The following is a 19,846-nucleotide window of genomic DNA, read 5'->3' on the forward strand; positions in this document are numbered from 1 at the left end:
CCCTGTCCATCACCAACTCCCGGAGTACACTCAAACTCATGTCCACAGAGTCGGTGATGCCATCCAGCCATCTCATTCTCCGTCGTCCCCTTCTCCTCCCGCCCCCAACCTTTCCCAGCATCAGAGTCTTTTCCAGTGAGTCAACTCGTCGCATGAGGTGGCCAAAATATTGCAGTTTCAGCTTTAGCATCAGTCCCTCCAATGAACATCCAGGATTGATCTCCTTTAGAATGGACTGGTTGGATCTCCTTGCAGTATAAGGGACTCTCAAGAGTCTTCTCCAACACCACAGTTCAAAAGCATTGATTCTTCGGCGATCAGCTTTCTTCACAGTCCAACTCTCACATCCATACATGACCATGGGAAAAACCATTGCCTTGACTAGACGGACCTTTGTTGGCAAAGTAATGTCTCTGCTTTTTAATATACTATCAATGTTGGTCATAACTTTCCTTCCAAGGAGTAAGCGTCTTTTAATTTCATGGCTGCAATCAGCATCTGCAGTGATTTTGGATCCCAAAGAAATAAAGTCTGACACTGTTTCCACTGTTTTTCCATCTATTTCCCATGAAGTGATGGGACCAGATGCCATGATCTTTGTTTTCTGAATGTTGAGCTTCAAGCCAACCTTTTCACTCTCCTCTTTACCTTTTATATATCCCATAGACACAGAGTCCTAGTTAATCTTGTGGATTTAATCTGTAGCTTGTACAGCTGGTGGGAGGTTTTGGGGCCTTCTTCCTTAGCCACACTGTCCATAGGTTTCAATTGTAGTTTTATTTCCACCTCTGAATGTGGGTCATCCACTGGGGTTTGCTCCTGAGGCTGCCCTGGAGGACTTGGGTTTGCCCCTGTGAGGGCCAGATGTGGAGGTGGTGCAGCTGCTTGGGTCATAGGGGTTCTGGTAGCACCAGGTACTCAGGGGAGTTGGTGGCTAGTGCAGCAGGAAATATAGTGTTCTAGAAGGGTATGGCAACAAGTATTGGCCAATATGCTCCAGTATTCCTGCCTGGAGAAACCCCCTCCCTAACAGAGAAGCCTGACAGGCCACAGTCTACAGGGTCGCAGAGTTGGACACCACCGAAGTGACCCTGCGCACATAGATGCAAGACTTTTTTTGCCTGTGGCAGCTCTGTCCCAGTGAGAGTTGAGCATGAAGGTGGCACAGCTGCTTGGCTTGCAGGGGCCCTGGCAGCACCAAGTGTACAGAGACACAGACTGCCTCTGCCGCAGGAGTTATGGCCCTACAGAGTCTTTTTTTGAGCCTCTGGTAGCTGGCAATCAGAAGGCCTCTTTGGCCAGTCTTTATCCCTAGCTCTGTCCTTTCAGGCACTTAGAGGGCTTCCTTGCCTGGGGTCCTTCTCCATTGTTCGGTGCGTCAGGCACATAAGAGGGGCCCCCCTGGCTGGGATCCTACTCTGTAGATCAGTGTGTCAGGCAATTCAAGGGGCACACTGGCTGGGATCCTATTCTGTAGTTCAGTGCTTCAGGCGTTTGATAGACCAGACTCTATTGTTCATCTGCCAATGCTGGAATGTTGGTGGAGAGAGGCTATGATGATGGCTCCACCCCCTACACATGACTCAGCAGTATCACCTTGCTTCCGTGACTGCTCGGCTTTTCTCCACAGGCATTTCCCACCACAATCTCCTCCCTCACATCCCCTCAATCCATCTCTCCACAGTCAACAGCAGCCCTCGCCCAGGGATTGCTTCACAATCCCTAAACTCCAGCTCCCAACTGCTGTGCCTTCCAGGGGAATGTGTCCCTGTCTGGGGTGTGTATGGCTGTGGCAAGGACTGTCTGATTCTCATTCCATTTAGGCTGCCACAGATTAGCTGCTTCACTCTCAGCCTTAAATGTTTCTCCTCTGACTCAGACAATTGCCCTGATTTGGGGATTGGATCCCTGCTTCAGTTCCCTCACCTGCTGAGGGCAGGTCCAGTCCTACTCACACTCCTGTTTCTCCCCCAAGTTCCTTCGTCTACTGAGTTTTGTGTTGGTCTGTATATTCTTTTCCACTGGTGAGGTACTCCTGTCTGCTCTCAGCTGGTGTTCTGCAGGTACTTCTGTGTCTGAAGGTGTATTCCTGATATATCCGTGGAGAGAGATGTTCTCCATGTCTACCTACTCCTCTGCCATCTTGTTCTCTCTCTATAGCCTCCCTAAGATTACACATCAGAGCAAAAGAAAATCTTAATGTTTCCTCCACAAATATTGGTAAAATCCTTTAGCTCTCTATTGAGTAAGTAATCTCAACTTGTCCTGTTTGCCAGAAACATAATTCAGATAAAAATATAAAGCGGAGCAACTATTTCATGTAAATCGGTGAGTTCACATTATTGTGTTTATCAGACTCAACACTAAAATCTCGGAATGGGAGCTATTTGGTCTCGTGTCTGTGTATTTGTATATGTTTATGTATGTATATGTGTCATGTATATGTGATATTTTTCTGCTTCCAGATGGTATTACCAACTTAATTTACACAATCTCATAAAGTAGCTCTCAAATTGGTTTAAAGACCTTAAATAAAATATTCTTAAAACTCTCAGAAATATAGAAACGAGCCCAAATGTTTTTGAAATTCATGTGACCTGAGTAAATTTTTGACTAGTCTGGTATCATAAAAATGACTACGTCATAGTGTTAGCATTAAGCATACTTTTTTATTTCACTTGGGTTTACTAGTCAAATAAAGTAATAGTATATCTATTAGATGTTTAAGACTATAAAAGTTATAAGAACAAATGGACAAGATGCAATATAAATAAATTTTGTGATATCCATTACTTTATGCATATCAAGCACAGCAGTAAAACAAAAGAACCCATGTATTTAACCTCTATAGGTTCTGCATTTGTGATACATGCCTAACATGCATATGCTGTAAAAATAGTTAAGAAGGAAATAACTTGAGATAATGATTAACTTTGTTTAATAACATATCTGCCTGAAAATAGTTTCCAAAGTCTTTCTGGTAACATGTAAACTTTGAGTTATGCTAAGTTAAGTAACAGATATGTGTTAAATATCTAGATCATTTCTAAGTAAGATAAACTACTGAAACATTCATTACTAAGCACAAGGTTACATACTTTTGGCTTTTTATTTTATATGGAACACAGAAGCTAAACATATTTGGATTTGTTAATAAACATGCTTTTTTTTGGCCACATCGAAAAGTTGTACTATGAGGAAGCTTATACCTATAAAAACTGTAAGATGGAGTGATGGTTAATTTTATGTACCAACTTGACTGGGCTAAGGAATATCCAGATGGCTGGTAAAACATTATTTCTTTGTGTGTCTATGAGGCTGTCTCTGGAAGAAACTAGCCATTGCTTCACTAGACTGAGCAAAGAAGATGATCCTAACTAATGCTGGTGGGCATCATCTAAATCAACATGGGTCTGAATAGAACAAAAAGGTATAGCTCTTTTTACTTGAGCTGAGACATCCGACTTCTCCTCCTCCTGGACATCAGAGCTCCGACTTCTTGTACTTTTGGAATCAGATTGAGACTTACACCATCAGGCCCTCGATTCTCAGGCCTTTAGACTCAGACTGAATTAAATCAACCTTGCCTGGCTCTCCAACTTGGAGATAGCTGACTGTGGGACTTCTTGGTCTCTGTAATTGTGTGAGCCAATTCCTATAACAAATCTTCTCTTATCTATATATATCCTATTTGTTGTTTCTCTGGAAAGCCCTAACTCATACAGATTACATATTCATTAAATTCACTAGTCTACAGAATGGTGGTATGTGACAGACAATCATAACTGCCTACTTCCTAATTTTCCTATGTTGAAAAAAGGTTACAACCTCTTCAATAACTGGTGCTGGGAAATCTGGACAGCTACATGTAAAAGAATGAAATTAGAATACTATCTAATACCATACACAAAAATAAACTCAAAGTGGATTAAAGACTTAAATGAAAGATAGGACACTATAAAACTCTTTGAGGAAAACATAGAAAAAACACTCTCTGACATAAATCACCACAAGATCTTTCTTGACACACTTCCTAAGATAATAAAAATAATAATAAACAATTGTGACCTAATTAAACTTAAAAGTTTTTGCACAGCAAAGGAAACCATAAACAAGATGAAAAGAAGATCATCAGAATGTGAGAAAATATTTGCAAACAAAGCAACAGACAAAGGATTAGTCTCCAAAATATACAGACAGCTTATGGAGTTATATATTAAAAATACAAACAATCAAAACAAAAATGGGCAGAAGACCTAAACAGACATTTCTCCAAAGAAGACATATAGATGGTCAACAAACACATGAAAAGATGCTCAATATCACTAATTATTAGAGAAATGCAAATCAAAACTACAATGAGTGTCCCTTTATACCAGCCAGAATGGCCTTCGTCAAAAAATCTACAAACAATAAATGCTGGAGAGGATGTAGAGAAAAGGTTACTCTCTTATACTGTTGGTAGAAATGTAAACTGGTGCAGCCACTGCAGAGAACAGAATGGAGATCCACTAAAAAATTAACATAGAACTAACATATGACCCCGCAATCTCACCCTTGGGCATATACCCTGAGAAAACTGTAACTCAAAAAGACACATGTACCCCATTGTTTATTGCAGCACTATTTACAATAGCCAGGACATGGAAGCAGCCTAGATGTCCACTGACAAATGAATGGATGAAGAAGATGTGGTACATATATACAATGAAATATTCCGTTCCGTTCCGTTCCGTTCCGTTCCGTTCCGTCGCTCAGTCGTGTCCGACTCTATGCGACCCCGTGGACTGTGGCCTACCAGGCTTCTCCGTCCACAGGATTCTCCAGGCAAGAATACTGGAGTGGGTTACCGTTTCCTTCTCCAGGGGACAATGAAATATTACTCAGCCACAAAAAGGAACGAAACAGAGTCAGTTGAGGTAATGTGGATGAACCCAGAGCCTGTCATACCGAGTGAAGTATGGGAGAAAGAGAAAAACAAATACTGTACACCAGCAAATATGCCTGGAATCTAGAAAAATGGTACTGATGAACCTATTTGTAGGGAAGGAGCAGAGGCACAGATGTAGAAAATCGACTTGTGGACACAGGTGGGGAAGGAGTGGAGGGGGACGAATTGAGAGTAGCACTGACATAAACACACTACCATGTGTACAATAGATAGCCAGTGGGAAGCTGCTGTACAGCAGAGGGAGCGCAGCTCCATGCTCTGTGAAGGCCTAGGGGGGTGGGATGGGAGCGTGGGAGGGAGACTCAAAGTGGGGGGATAGATGTATCATATGGCTGATTCACAATGTTGGCATATTCTTTTTTTTTTTTTTTTGGCCTGACAGCATGTGGGATCTTAGTTCTCTGACCCAGGGATGGAACCCATGCTCCCTGCACTGCAAGCGTAGAGTCTTAACCACTGGACTGCCAGGGAAGTCTGATCCATGATGCTGTACAGCAGAAACTAACACAACATTGTAAAGCAATTACATGTCATTTTAAAAAAATCAATTTTAGGGAATTCCCTGGTGGTCCAGTGGTCAGGGCTCCATGCTTCCATTGCCAGGGCCTGGGTTAGATCCCTGGTTGGAGAGCTAAGATCCCACATGCTGCACAGCATGGCCAAAGGTAAAGAAAGAAGGAAACTTTAAAAAAATGTCACTAATGGCTAAGAATCATCGTATGTAAATCAAACTACTACAAATAATAATGATGAAGAGAAATAACTTTGCCTGAAAAGAAGGAAATGTAGGAGGTAGTTTTGTTAAGGGAAGAAGAGTAATTTTGTCCTAAATTAAATGACTGGTTGCTCCAGTATGAGAAAAGGGAAAGTATAAGACAAAAACTGAATGAATATAAAGTTTTTCTGTGAAAAGTCTGCAGAAAAGGAATCTTAAAGAGGAAATCTTATCTCATGTGGTCAAAGCAGACTCAGATTTTATGTGCTTATTTATAAGTTTCTTAATGAACTTAGATATCAAAAGAATACTGATGCAAAAATAGAATTTGACTTTCTCTCTGCTAAAAATGGTAAGAATTTTTTAGATTGTTGTTCTGCTCTTAATAAGAGATTGTAAATCTTTTTCTTTACTTTTTGCATAATATGCTTAGGAAAACAAAATTTTGTGTCATATCAGAATTTTCCTGCGCTTCATGTAAATATTTATCACACCCTTGATTATTTATGAAGATCAAGTCTTCTCATTTTTAAAAAGAAACAATAAAGTTTGGCAAAACCAACCAATATAATATTGTAAAATAATTAGCCTCCAATAAAAAATAAATTAATTAAAAAAAAAAACAAATAGAATGGATAACAAGGTCCTACTGTATAGCATAGTGAACTATATCCAGTTCAGTTCAGTTCAGTTCAGTCGCTCAGTCGTGTCCGACTCTCCACGACCCCATGAATCACAGCACGCCAAGCCTCCCTGTCCATCACCAACTCCCGGAGTTCACTCAAACTCATGTCCACAGAGTCGGTGATGCCATCCAGCCATCTCATTCTCCGTCGTCCCCTTCTCCTCCCGCCCCCAACCTTTCCCAGCATCAGAGTCTTTTCCAGTGAGTCAACTCGTCGCATGAGGTGGCCAAAGTATTGCAGTTTCAGCTTTAGCATCAGTCCCTCCAATGAACATCCAGGATTGATCTCCTTTAGAATGGACTGGTTGGATCTCCTTGCAGTATAAGGGACTCCCAAGAGTCTTCTCCAACACCACAGTTCAAAAGCATCGATTCTTCGGCGATCAGCCTTCTTCACAGTCCAACTCTCACAACCATACATGACCACGGGAAAAACCATTGCCTTGACTAGACGGACCTTGGTTGGCAAAGTAATGTCTCTGCTTTTTAATATACTATCAAGGTTGGTCATAACTTTCCTTCCAAGGAGCAAGCGTCTTTTAATTTCATGGCTGCAATCAGCATCTGCAGGGATTTTGGAGCCCAAAAAAACAAAGTCTGACACTGTTTCCACTGTTTTTCCATCTATTTCCCATGAAGTGATGGGACCAGATGCCATGATCTTTGTTTTCTGAATGTTGAGCTTCAAACCAACCTTTTCACTCTCCTCTTTCACTTTCATCAAGAGGCTTTTGAGTTCCTCTTCACTTTCTGCCATAAGGGTGGTGTCATCTGCATATCTGAGGTTATTGATATTTCTCCCAGCAATCTTGATTCCAGCTTGTGCTTCTTCCAGCCCAGCGTTCCTCATGATGTACTCTGCATAGAAGTTAAATAAGCAAGGTGACAATATACAACCTTGACGTACACCTTTTCCTATTTGGAACCAGTCCGTTGTTCCATGTCCAGTTCTAACTGTTGCTTCCTGACCTGCATACAGGTTTCTCAAGAGGCAGGTCAGGTGTTGTGTTATTCCCATCTCTTTCAGAATGTTCCACAGTTTATTGTGATCCACACAGTCAAAGGCTTTGGCATAGTCAATGAAGCAGAAATAGATGTTTTTCTGAAACTCTCTTGCTTTCTCCATGATCCAGCGGATGTTGGCAATTTGATCTCTGGTGCCTCTGCCTTTTCTAAAACCTGCTTGAACATCTGGGAGTTCACGGTTTACATATTGCTGAAGCCTGGCTTGGAGAATTTTGAGCATGACTTTACTAGCGTGTGAGATGAGGGCAATTGTGCGGTAGTTTGAGCATTCTTTGGCATTGCCTTTCTTTGGGATTGGAATGAAGACTGACCTCTTCCAGTCCTGTGGCCACTGCTGAGTTTTCCAAATCTGCTGGCATATTGAGTGCAGCACTTTCACAGCATCATCTTTCAAGACTTGAAATAGCTCAACTGTATCCAGTATCCTATAATAAACCATAATGGAAAAGAAAAAAAAAATTAAAATCATGTTATACCTCCTATAGTTATTTTTGAATTATTTTGTCACTTTGTTTAAACAGGTAACTCAGTATCATTTCACAGTGATTTATGATCTTATTTAATCAAGTGTTCAAGCTTTTTGAAATTTTTGACAATTTTGCCTTCCCCTAAATCAAATTCTAGATAAAATTTTGATATTGAATTGACTTTGAGATTTCTCAGAGGGCTTCTGGAAATTTTCAAAAGTTTGTTCTTTTACCTTGTAAAAAGAGAGATATTAAAAATTAATTAGATTTATCTGTATGTTGAATGACATGAAAATCATTGTCAAGTAAGAAGAGATGCTTAACTTTCCATTGATTATATTTGCATGGGTAAATATCATTAATATAAATATTTTTAAAATTTTGTGACATTTATGGAAATTTGTCAGTACCCTTGCTGTCCATATGTCCAGTATAATGTTATCAGTCATAATTTCAGTTATTATTTTTAAATGTTGCATGCCACAGAAATAACCAAATTCCCCCAAATGAACTCCCATCAGATCTTTAACAATGGTCCTTTTAAGTCTTTTGTCATTCACAAGTAGTTATTCTTTTACTGTAATACTTTCTTTAAAGTGTTTGCAAGCAACTACAGGCCAGAGTGCTTCATCTTCAACAAAAAGAGACGGACTCAGAAACTCAGGGAAAAGAACACAACAGGTACTCTGGGATACAGGCCAAAAGTCACCAAAATGGCATTGCTTAAATAACTTTGAGACCATATCAGTGAAATGAGTAAGAATTTCCAGAACTCTAGTTGAGAAGCTACAGGTTCATAAAACTGCTAACTCAAGATTAAGCAGAAGAAAAATTAATTACATGAGACTGAATGAGCTGATTAAGGATAATTATGGCTTTGTCTTTGGAACTTTGCTAGTTCTTTAATGTTCTATGTTCTGATAGTACCCTTTTCCCTTTTCTTAAGCCAGAACAATTTAATAATTATATTTTTTAGACACAAATTGAATACAGTTTTTTCTTTCCAGTCTTTCTCCAGAATTAAGAAATTCTCATAGAGTATTAATTACTTGCATAAATTCAGTAAGAATCTGTCCCTTTTGTAACACAGCATAACTGGAAAAATTAGTTATATAACCAAGCTTTGACTAGAATGTCATTTTTAGAATGATGAACCTAGAATCAGATATGATCAGATAAAACCAGATAGTTTTAAAAAACTAAGATTGACTTTATGGAGCCAGTGCTTATGAAGCCTTCTTGGAAAAACCAGCCTGGTACTTGACTTACAGGATTCCTAGTCTTACAGGTAAATAAATAAAGTCACTTCCTGGCAGGCCCCGGAAACCTAGGATATTTTGAGGGGCCTCAAGAAGAGAGGAAATCATCCAAATCTACAGGTATTTCAGGTAAAGTATGGTAGTATGCTTTTGGCTTGGCTTCCTAGTTTCATGAGGTTTCTAAAAGTCTTTTGAGATTCCCTACTAAAAGTTCCAGCAAAATAAAAAAAAAAAAGCCTATGTGGTCAAATACATTGTTGCTGAACTTATGTAAATTATTGAGCCAAATATAATGAAATCAGATTTATTTTGTAAACAAGAATCAAAAAGGAGAGTGACTATATAAAGAAATTTCGTGTTTCATAAACTATAGGAAGTAGGTACACTTCATAAATTATAGGAAAACTATAGCACACCCTTGTGGGTTATTAGATTCTGGTCCGATTCATTGTCTATGAGGTTTTGTTCTCTATCTGTAAATTAAACTAGGTCCTGCTCTATTGCACTTTTTGTTAGTCCTTATTAAATTTTCAATTTTTCTCGTTTCCTCCAATATCTGGCTACAACTCTTCAAAATAATATTTTCAACTTTTCTCACACTCTCCTGCCTTAGAGCTAGTGAGAATTAGAATCTGACTGTCCAGGTCTTTATCTGAATTCTGGGTCATCTTGTACCTAAAGAAGTCCTGCTCACTAAAGCTGGACATTGAACACCCTCTGTGCCCGGAGCTGCTGCTGTGTGGGCCACTTGGAAAGTTCACTGGAAGACTTACATCTTCCATGCTCTGCTTCAGAAAATAACCACAATTGTGACAGAGGAGCCTGGCGGGCTATAGTCCATAGGATCGCAAAGAGTCAGACACGATTGAAGTGGCTAAGCATGTGACACTGATGTCTGTCAGAGACATTCAAACTACAAGCCAGGAAATTGATCATTATCAATTTCATTCCACCATCTTAGGATGTTTCAAGGCCAACGTCTAGAAATCGTCTCAGTTGGCTGCCAAGTCTCAACAGATGGTTCAGCTAGTCCCTGAACAAAAAGCAACTGACAAGCAATGGACTTAAATTATCTGAGGGAAGAAAAAAAATGTGTCTTCTTTCCTTGAATGAGAAGAGGAACTGACAAAAACTTTATTTGACCAAACTGTAGACATGCTCCTCTGAGCCCTCTTTTTGACTATGCCTTTGCCCCCATCCTTCCTGGATCTGCAGAGCTCAATTGTAGGAAAACTCCTGCTAAGTCAGTTTAGAGAGAATCCCCTACTCTTGATGTCTGATCAGAATCCTCAACTCCCACTCTTAACACCTAATCACTCTTGTCTTCAGTAAGAATGCTGGTAAGTCAGTTCCACAAGAATCCCCCACCTTTGATGGTAATTTTCCTATCTTTCTGTGATTTTCCATCCATTGACCCCTCTCACTCTTGCTGCTAAGCTGCTAAGTCGCTTCAGTCGTGTCCGACTCTGTGTGAACCCATAGATGGCAGCCCACCAGGCTCCACCGTCCCTGGGATTCTCCAGGCAAGAACACTGGAGTGGGTTGCCATTTCCTTCTCACTCTTGCTACTTGGCTATAAATCTGCACTTCTCCTTGCTGTATTCAGAGTTGAGTCTGATCTGTTTTCATTATTGCCAGTCTTGACAACCTATTGCAACCATCCTGACTAGAGTCTTCTTTATTGTCTTAGTAGGAGTCTGAATAAATTTTCTGGTAACAGTACTTCACGTTCCCACCCTGAGACTCCGAACATGGACATACAATCCCTTTCTGCCACCTGTAGGGCTACATGCTGTGCCTGCCCAGGAACAGGGAATTGAAGACAGGTATCTGTGCCAAGAAGTTCAAGGCACCTGCATCAGGGATGAGGGGAAGGCAAAAACTCCTCATTTCTCTGGATCAGATACATTTGGAATACAATTGTGTCCAGCAGAATGAACATCTCATAACGGTCACCAGCAGCACAGGCAAAAGAAAGGGGTTTGAACAGAAAACAAAATTGATCAATTATTCTGGAGTACATGAGAGAATTCCCTGAGAAATCTCCATGAAGAGCAGAGGGAAGACTTAAAAGGACATTTCAGCAAAAGGATAATGACAATTTAGTTATAAAAAGGAAATGTAACTTCATTTTGAACTTACACACTCCTGAGACAAAAATGTATGGATTGTGCATTTCAGAAATCATAAACAAATATGACTATCATTCCTATTCCAATGTGCAAAGAAAAAAATGTATGCTATTCACAACTTTAAGAAGCAGAATGGAAATTATTTCTTGGATGTAACATCAAACACACAGGTAACACAAGGAAAAAGAGACAAATTGGAGTTCATCAAAATTGAAAACCTTTGTGCATCAGAGTTTAAAAGAGGAACCCACAGAATGGGGAAAAAAGTTGCAAATCACTATTTGGTAAGGGATTAATACCCAGAGTATATAAAGGTATATAAGGCATATAAAAGTGTGAATAGTAGTTATTGTTTGATGGGTTTATCAGTATGGGATGATGAAAAAGTTCTGGAGATGGACAATGATGATGTCAATATTCTTTAAATGTGAATATTCTTAAATGGGTAAAATTGTAAACTTTATGTATATTTTATTAAAATAAAAAATAATAGCCTAATTACCAAAAACCCTGAATTTAATAAACCAATAAATTAGGAGATAGTTATTGGACTATAAAAGGATTTGTCAATTTTCAAATTATTTCCTTTATGGAAGCTTCCTAGAGCTTTACTGTCTTTTCACAAACCATTAAACATTTGTTAAAGCAGCCAAAAGTGGGTAAAGGAAAAGGTGAAGAAAAAATGACCTTTGAAAAACTGTTTGTCCTTTTACAAGGCTACTGAGTATTCTGTTTATATGGGTTTTCCAAATGGTTTATATGGGTTTTCTGTTTATATGGTTTTTTTGAAAAAAAATGAAGAACTTATAGATCCAGTCTGATGAGCTTCTGTATATCTGTCATCTGTGTTCATCAATTTATAACACTGTCTTTATCCCTCTCTCTCTCAATACATATATAATTGTTATAATTTTATTACTTTTCATGAGCTATGAAAGATTAGAGCGTAAACTCCAGACATCATGATTCTTTACCCCTAAATAATCTTAGCACGTATTTCATAAGAACAATAACTTCTATTTCATAGATATGGTACAATGATCATATTCAGGAAATTTAACATTTGTGCAGTTCTATACAATGCATATACAGTTTTTTCTAGCTGTCTCCTATTGTCATTTATAGAAAAGAATAATTATCTTTTCTATCTAGAATCTAACCTAGGATATGCGTTTAGTTCAGGTGCTGTGTTCTTTAGTCTCCTTTAACCTGGAACAGTTCATCCTTTCATGATATAAACAATCTGGAAGAGTGCAGGCCCATTACAGTCTGTCCCTGAACTGGAGTTAGTCTGCTTTGTTTTGTGATTAGGCAATGCATTTTTGGCAGGAATACCATACAGGGATGTTGTGTCCTTCTCAGTGCATCGCATCAGGAGACAGCTAACATCAGTTTGACTCTTCTGTGTTCCCTTAGTTAAGGTAGTGCCCCCAGGTTTCTCCACTAAGCAGTTACCAAAGATTTTCCCTTTGTTATTGTAATTTGTAGGGAAGTACTTTGAGATTAATTAAATATCCTGTCCAAGTTTTCAGAATTCAATGGTTTTAGCACCCACTGACAATTCTGGACCGAATCAATTATTTCTATAATGCTTGCAAAATGATCATGTTTAAACTCTACCATTTCTTTTACTGTATGTTGTTTTAAAATGTAATGTTTTGTAGGAAAATAAATGCAATCTTTTATATGGCAGATATATGAGAAATAAATTTGTATTATGGTTATTAAGGTGAAAAAAGTACATCACATGTTTAACTTGCAGAAGACATAAAAAAGGAAACTAAAGAGGTATGGGAAAATGGACAAGTTATTTCAGTATTCTTTCCAAAATGTAGAAACTTCTTTTGGATGAAAGCAGTCACCCAAAACTCACTAGTGTTTCAAATAAGGTGGTCTATCTCTAAGATAAAGATTCAGAGAGTGGAGGAAGCATTTTAAAGTCTGATCATAAATAACCAAGCTTAGGATAAACATCAGTTGGTTGCAATTAGGGATTCCCTGGTGATGCTAGTGGTAAAGAACCTACCTGCCAATGCAGGAGACATAAGAGATGCGTGCTTGATCCATGGGTCAGGAAGATTCACTAGAGGAGGGCCCAGCAACCCAATCCAGTATTGTTGCCTGGAGAATCCCATGGACAGAGAAGCTTGGGTGGGCTACAGCCCATAGTGTCACAGAGTCAGACATAACTGAAGCAACTTAGCCTGCATGCAAGGAGGCGTTAGTTTGGTTCTGGGTATTTATTTCTTTAAAGATTATTCAAGATATTATCTTAAGGTATAGCAGCTCTTATTGTATTTAACTGTGTTTGAAAAGTACACTTAATTTTTTCTTTAAAAAGTATGAGTATGCTAAATGTTTTTTCTTAGTTTCTTCTACTTGAAGCCTAGCTAGACCATGACCCACAGAACCAATAGATCATTACTCATGTAACAGCAGGATACAGTAATAGCACATAATAAACCAGAAAAAAACATATTCAGATGCTGAACTTGCAAAATAAATATATTAAGTGAGAAAGACCTTAACTCAGTTATTCTAAACCCTGATAGCATGCAAGAAACACCTGGGAGCATTTAAAATGCCAGGCCCCACCCCAACCTAGTTATTCCCACCTAGCACTGGTATGTGAAAGAACTCACCGTGGTTCTAATGTGCAGCTAGCATTGAGGACCTCTACCTAAATCCATCACCTATTGAGGAAACAATTAGACCTCAAGCTGGTTGAAGCTTCCTACCAACTTCACTGCTTTTTCATCACAGGCTAACATCTTTGGCTCTTCCCAAAGCACTTTGGGATTTGGCTAGAGGACCTCTTTCTGCAGCTGTAACCACTTTTCCTTCCTCTTCGAGTCCCACCTTTGAGGCAGGACAGGATACACAGTAAATATTTCCATTTCTCGTGATTCCTCTCCTGCAAAGAGTTCCTTTCATTTAAAAGTTTTTCAAATGCAACAAAGGAAATAATAAAACATGTATTTCAGAAATTGTCAATATTGTGAAAAATTTCGTTAATTTTTAAAACATCTGTTGTTTATTGAAATATAAACAAATTTTGCCTTGCTTTTTTATGTTTCCACACCTCTGATGTTGGAGTGTTTCTTCCCACAGTGGTCTTAAGGATCTGCAGTTTCAGTAAAGAAGCTATAATGTTTCTCTAATACTCATTTATTTGCCTTTAAAGGTTCATAATTGCATGCAAAAGGCCATCCTTGTTTTCATTCACAAAGCTGCACCTGATGAGTTTTATGACCTCACTACAGCAGAACCAAGCAGGGCTCAGGCAGGTAATCTTCCCTCGGCCCTTCAGCAAAACAGTCACACCCCTGTGCCCTCCCTGATCTAGAACAACACTGACTTCATACTTTATGTCTTTGAACATAAAGTGCAGCTTTTGATAACAGATAGACTTCCACAGAGGCGAGGCTAAAACCACAATCACTGACTTCCATTGAAATAAATAGCACCAAATGCAGGGGCTTTCAGAAAAATCCCAAGCTTGTTTTTAGTGATCAAGTCAAAAGACAGCTTCCAAAACCTCTGAGTCACTGTGACAAACAACCTGGCTAAATGTTTTTGTCTCTACTGGACACCTGATTTAGGCATGATGAGAAGAGAAAAAATAATAATTTTCCAGTTTCATCACTTTATTTCAAAAGAGAGATTGTTATAGTGAACCTGAGTACTTATTTTCTGACTTCAGCAATTATCAACATTTTGCCAGCTTTGAGGAAAAGAAGAAATTTAATACTAGGGAGAGCTCCAATAATTAAGACAGTCACAATGAAAACAACGATAATCTGATCTGGAAAGTTTTACAGGAGGAAAAAGAAAAGGACGGTAGTCAATTAGTAGAAACTTGCTTTCCTCTGGCCCAGCATTCAGTTTTAATACTGTGAAAGAAATTGCTGGGTGGCAAAGAAAATTTTCAGCTGAAAAACAACGTAAACATTGTTTTTTCACTGTGGATTTTGTGAGATCCTGACTGGGAAGAATGTCACTGTACTTCTTCCAAGACTGCCGCAGGGTTCTAGTTTCAAAAGATCATGGCGGATGTGAGAAATGGGGAGAGAGCTCTTCTTCTAGAGGCATTTTGTGACGGAAAGAGCCCAGGATGAAACCTGCAGAGATTCAGGTTCTGTCCTCAGTTCTGCAGATAGGTGGCTGGGTAACTATAAATAAAGCACCATAAAAAATCGGGGTTAAAAACAAACAAACAAAATGATGTAGAAGGAAATTATGTAGAGTCCAAGATCATACTAAATAAACTATAGCAGACTGGGCAGATTAAGGTTTAAAATGGGTGCCTTGCTAAAGGAAAAAAAAAAAATCTTGAATCTAATCAACCTCTAGGCTTAACCATCAATTATAGGGAGTATAGGAACAAGTTAAATAACCACAAGGAAACAGTCGAAAGCAGAATTGGGGACACGCTACAGGAAAACAAAGAGCCAGTCTCTATACCAAATTGATGCATAAGAAGAAAAGAGCTAGGGAAATGAGAAGGGGGAGGCCCTTACAGAAAAAAACAGACTTAAGAACCATAACAAACAAATGCATTGTATGGACCATTTGGGGATCCTAACTCAAACAAACCAACTGGAAAATACATCTTTAAGAGAGCTGGGGAAGTGCTCTGTGACAACCTAGTGGGGTGGGATGGGCAGGGATATGGAGGGGCTTTCAAGAGGGAGGGGGACACCCGTATACCTGTGGCTGATTCATGTTGATATATGGCAGAAAGCAACCTAATATTGTGAAGCGATTATTCTCCAATAAAAAAGAAATTTTTTAAAAAAGATCTGGGGAAATCTAAAGATGGCCTAAGCATTAGATATTAAGAAATTATTCGTAATTTTGTTAGGTATGATAATGGAATGGTGGGTTTTTTTTTTTTTTTTAACATCTTATTAGAGATATTTTCCTAGAGAAGGAAATGGCAACCCACTCTCCAGTACTCTTGCCTGGAAAATCCCATGGACGGAGGAGCCTGGTAGGCTACAGTCCACGGAGTCGCTAAGAGTCGGACACAACTGAACAATTTCATTTTCACTTTCTTTCACTTAGAGATATTTACTAAAGTATTTACAAGGGAAATGACATGTTATCTGAGACTATTTACAACTTTTCAACAGAAAGAAGGAAGGAAAGAAACAGAGGAGGGAAAGAAGAGTATGTCGGGAGGGGATAGATGAAATGAGACTGATAAAATGTTAATCTTTATTGAAACTGTGTAATTAATACATGAGGTTACATTGTGCTTTTCTGTCTACTTTTGTGTATGTTTGAAAATTGATACGATTAGACATATTTTTAATGGATGTTATGCCGCATTGAGGGAGATGACGCTGCTCCTTGGGATTTACAGCTGAGAATTTTTCATTCTGTTTTAAAGCAAATAATGTAGTAGCACTTAAAGGACACGGCAGCCACGATTTAGGTTAGGCTTATTTCAGCATTGTCTTTGTGTCATAATTTACCACTGTTGAAGGGCTATTTATTTCCTGTTTATTTGCTGTTTCTGTACCACAACATTTTCTAGCTCTTGAATTCTGTGCTTTATGAAATACCATTTATAAATTAAACACTATGTGAGTCCCCAAGTTGGGCCATCTAGATGAAACTGAAGGTGTTCTTATACCTCCAGAATGCCCAGGAAAGTACTTTTCATTCTGAGAACACACTCATGGTCTTACGTGAAAACGCACTGTGGAAATTCTGAGCTTTACTAGTTGAACTGAATAAAACTTGTCAATTCAAGGTCCTAGCCCTGAACAAATATGAATTATGGTGCTCTCCCCAACACTACATGAGAATTTAATCTTATTCAATGACAAATTTTGGTTTCACCTAGGGCCTCTGCCCCATATAAGCAAAAGCTACTAGCCAGGAGCTGGCAGCGGTGTGACTTTCTCACCTCCAAAAGAGGTATCTCTCAGAAGAGAAAATCCTGACAAATGCCTCTATGAAGAAGGCGGGACTTCCCTGGTGGTTCAGAGGTTAAGAATGCACCTGCCAATGCAGAGGACATTGATCCCTGATCCGGGAAGATCCCACATGCTGCGGAGCAACTAAGCTCATGTTCCAGGACTACTGAGCCCACATTGTAGAACCTGGGAGCTGCAATTACTGAAGCCCAGGTGTCCCTAGAGCCATGCTCCACAACAAGAGAAGTCACCACATTGAGAAGCCCGTGTACCACAACTGGGGAGTAGTCCCCACTCACAGAACCTGAACTAGGCCACAGACAGCAACAAAGACCCAGCGCAGGCAAAACCATATAAAAAGTAAAAAAAAAAAAAAATGAAGGCACACAACAAGTAACTATTTGAGATCTGAATTTAAACAAATATTAGCCAAGTTTTTGTATACTAATTTGCTTTTAAGATAAATCTCTGGTAGAATTCTAAATATTCTAGTGCAGCTGTTAAATTATGAAAGTAAAGTGTTAGTTGCTCAGTCGTGTCAGACTCTTTTTGACATGGGTGTAGCCCACCAGGCTCCTCTGTCCATGGTATTCTCCAGGCAAGAATACTGGAGTGGGTTGGCGTTTCCTTCTCCAGGGTATCTTCCTAACCCAGGGATCGAACTTGGGTCTGTTACATTGCAGGTGGATTCTTTACTGCCTGAGCCACCAGGGGAGCCCATGAGTGAACGAAAATGTGGTGTTTTTTTTTTTTTTTCAAAATTGGAAGAAAAGCAGGAATTTTTTAAAGATCTTTAACAATATCTCTAACTGCTTATTCTCTTTTGAACACAGGCCCAGCATGGGAAAACTGAGGCAAGTTTTAGAGATGCCAAGAATAGATTCTAGAATTAAAATACCACCAACAATTGACATATACTGAAATGTAGCCCTTAAAACATCTGGCACATATTTTTCACTATATTTTTAATAAAAATGTGCAAACATGCATGTAAGTGTATGAAGAATTGTAGTGTAAGTACACTACACTAGTGTAAGAAGAAGTGTAAGTAGTGATCACAACTATATATCCACCACTCAGATCAGAAAACAAAAACATTACCCAGCAGCCTCCCTTGTTCACCACCAGTTTCAACTGCCACAAACCCACTGTAAGTCCTATTTGGTATTTGTTCACCACATTTTATTTTTTGTCTGTTTTAAACTTTACATGAATGGAATAATGTAGGATGACTTTTATTATCTACCTCTTTTGCTCAACATTGCTTGTAAGTTCATCCATATTGTCTCAGGAGCTGTTACTTTCATTACTGAGTAGTATTTCACTGTGTGAATACCCCATAGTTTACCCGTTCTCTGTTGAAGGGCATCTGGGTTATTTCCAGTTTGGAGAACTACAGATGGAGCTGTTATGAAATTCTTGGGCTATCTTTCAGTGCACCATATCCATAAGAATGCCTACCTATTGAGGATATGTAGATAGCATTTGTTTTAGTAAAAACTGACACTTACAGTACAGAGACCATATTTTCTTTATCTTTGTGGTCCCAGGACATACTGGTGCTTGGTACTTAGATATTCAATAAACTTTTGCTAAATGAATGAATGGATGCATGCTATCTGTGGCCCATTTTCTTTCCTTCAAGACCTAATGCCATACCACCCAAATCAGTATATTTTGGGGTGTCTTTGACATCTTACTGTTGATCTCAGTTTTCCTTTTGTTAGGTGTTAACACAGAGGTTTTCTAGAGTAGGTATCTGTGTGCTGTAACTGAAATGATTGATGCCCTGCAGGCCTTTCAGACAACAACATGCATATTAAGACTGCCCTCTGCCTGGTGCTGTTTACAGCTTGCTTTATGCTTTGTGAACTGCCTGACGCTTCTGCTCACAGAGTCATTTGTCACTGAGGCTGCATTCTGTTTATCTGTCTGCTATTCTTTTTTTTTCCCAGTATATCATAATATAATAAGACTTTTTTACTTGAATTATCTCTGGTTATAATATTAGCTCTCACAAGTTGGTTACATAAACTTAAAAAAAGTGAACTTTAAACTAAAATTTTGACTTTTATCTTTTTGCAATGTAGGCGTGGGACAAAAAAGAGCATTTTTTGAGATGTATTTATATGAAAAGGGAAATGCTATGGCATATGTTGCAGGTGCTGATATGTTGCCAAGAGAAATGGCTAGCAATATTAGAATCTTACCTTATTTTTCTTTCTCTAGTGCAGTAAATGTTACTTTTTCCATTGTCGGTGGCATTCATTAATATAATGAGATGATAGAACAAGACAGAAAAATATCACAAGCCCTTCATGAAGCTACCGACACTGATGAAATGTCCACCCAGTAGACTTCCAGACGGTGGCAGGGCTTGGGGTTATGTGACTCTTAACATTAGCATTATTTAGAACAGGAGGCCCAGCATCACTGGTGGCTCAAAAGAATTAGCTCTAAAAACATAAAAAATTAGAAATAGCACATGACTTGCTACACATTTTTGCTGAAAATGAAATATCTTCATGAAGGAACTGGTTTAGAGACATCAACCCACAGGTCTTTCAAAGGAAGAAGGTATCTTAAAAGAACAGTCACTTCTGCTTGTCCAATTAACTTAGAAATATCCTTGACATTTTTCCTCTGGGAAGAAAGACTTTGGGTGACAGTATTTTATATTGCTG

The 19,846-nt window shown here is 38.8% G+C and overlaps 1 long non-coding RNA gene across 2 annotated transcripts in view; it reads right to left on the bottom strand.

Moving 5' to 3' along the window:
* Positions 1-19,846, bottom strand: part of LOC148774848 (uncharacterized) — a 235,280-nt gene that overhangs the window by 71,624 nt on the left and 143,810 nt on the right. The window contains exon 4 of one of the 2 annotated variants that reach the window (XR_016035276.1): positions 7,223-7,802. The exons of the other annotated variant lie outside the window; for it this stretch is intronic. This is a non-coding gene — a long non-coding RNA (uncharacterized LOC148774848). Of the gene's footprint in view, positions 1-7,222; positions 7,803-19,846 lie in introns of those variants that run through there. 2 annotated transcript variants of the gene reach the window in all.

This window comes from Moschus berezovskii, chromosome 19 (assembly GCF_049115385.1).
Source record: "Moschus berezovskii isolate FMDL1 chromosome 19, NW_MosBer_1.0, whole genome shotgun sequence".
Taxonomy (NCBI): domain Eukaryota; kingdom Metazoa; phylum Chordata; class Mammalia; order Artiodactyla; family Moschidae; genus Moschus; species Moschus berezovskii.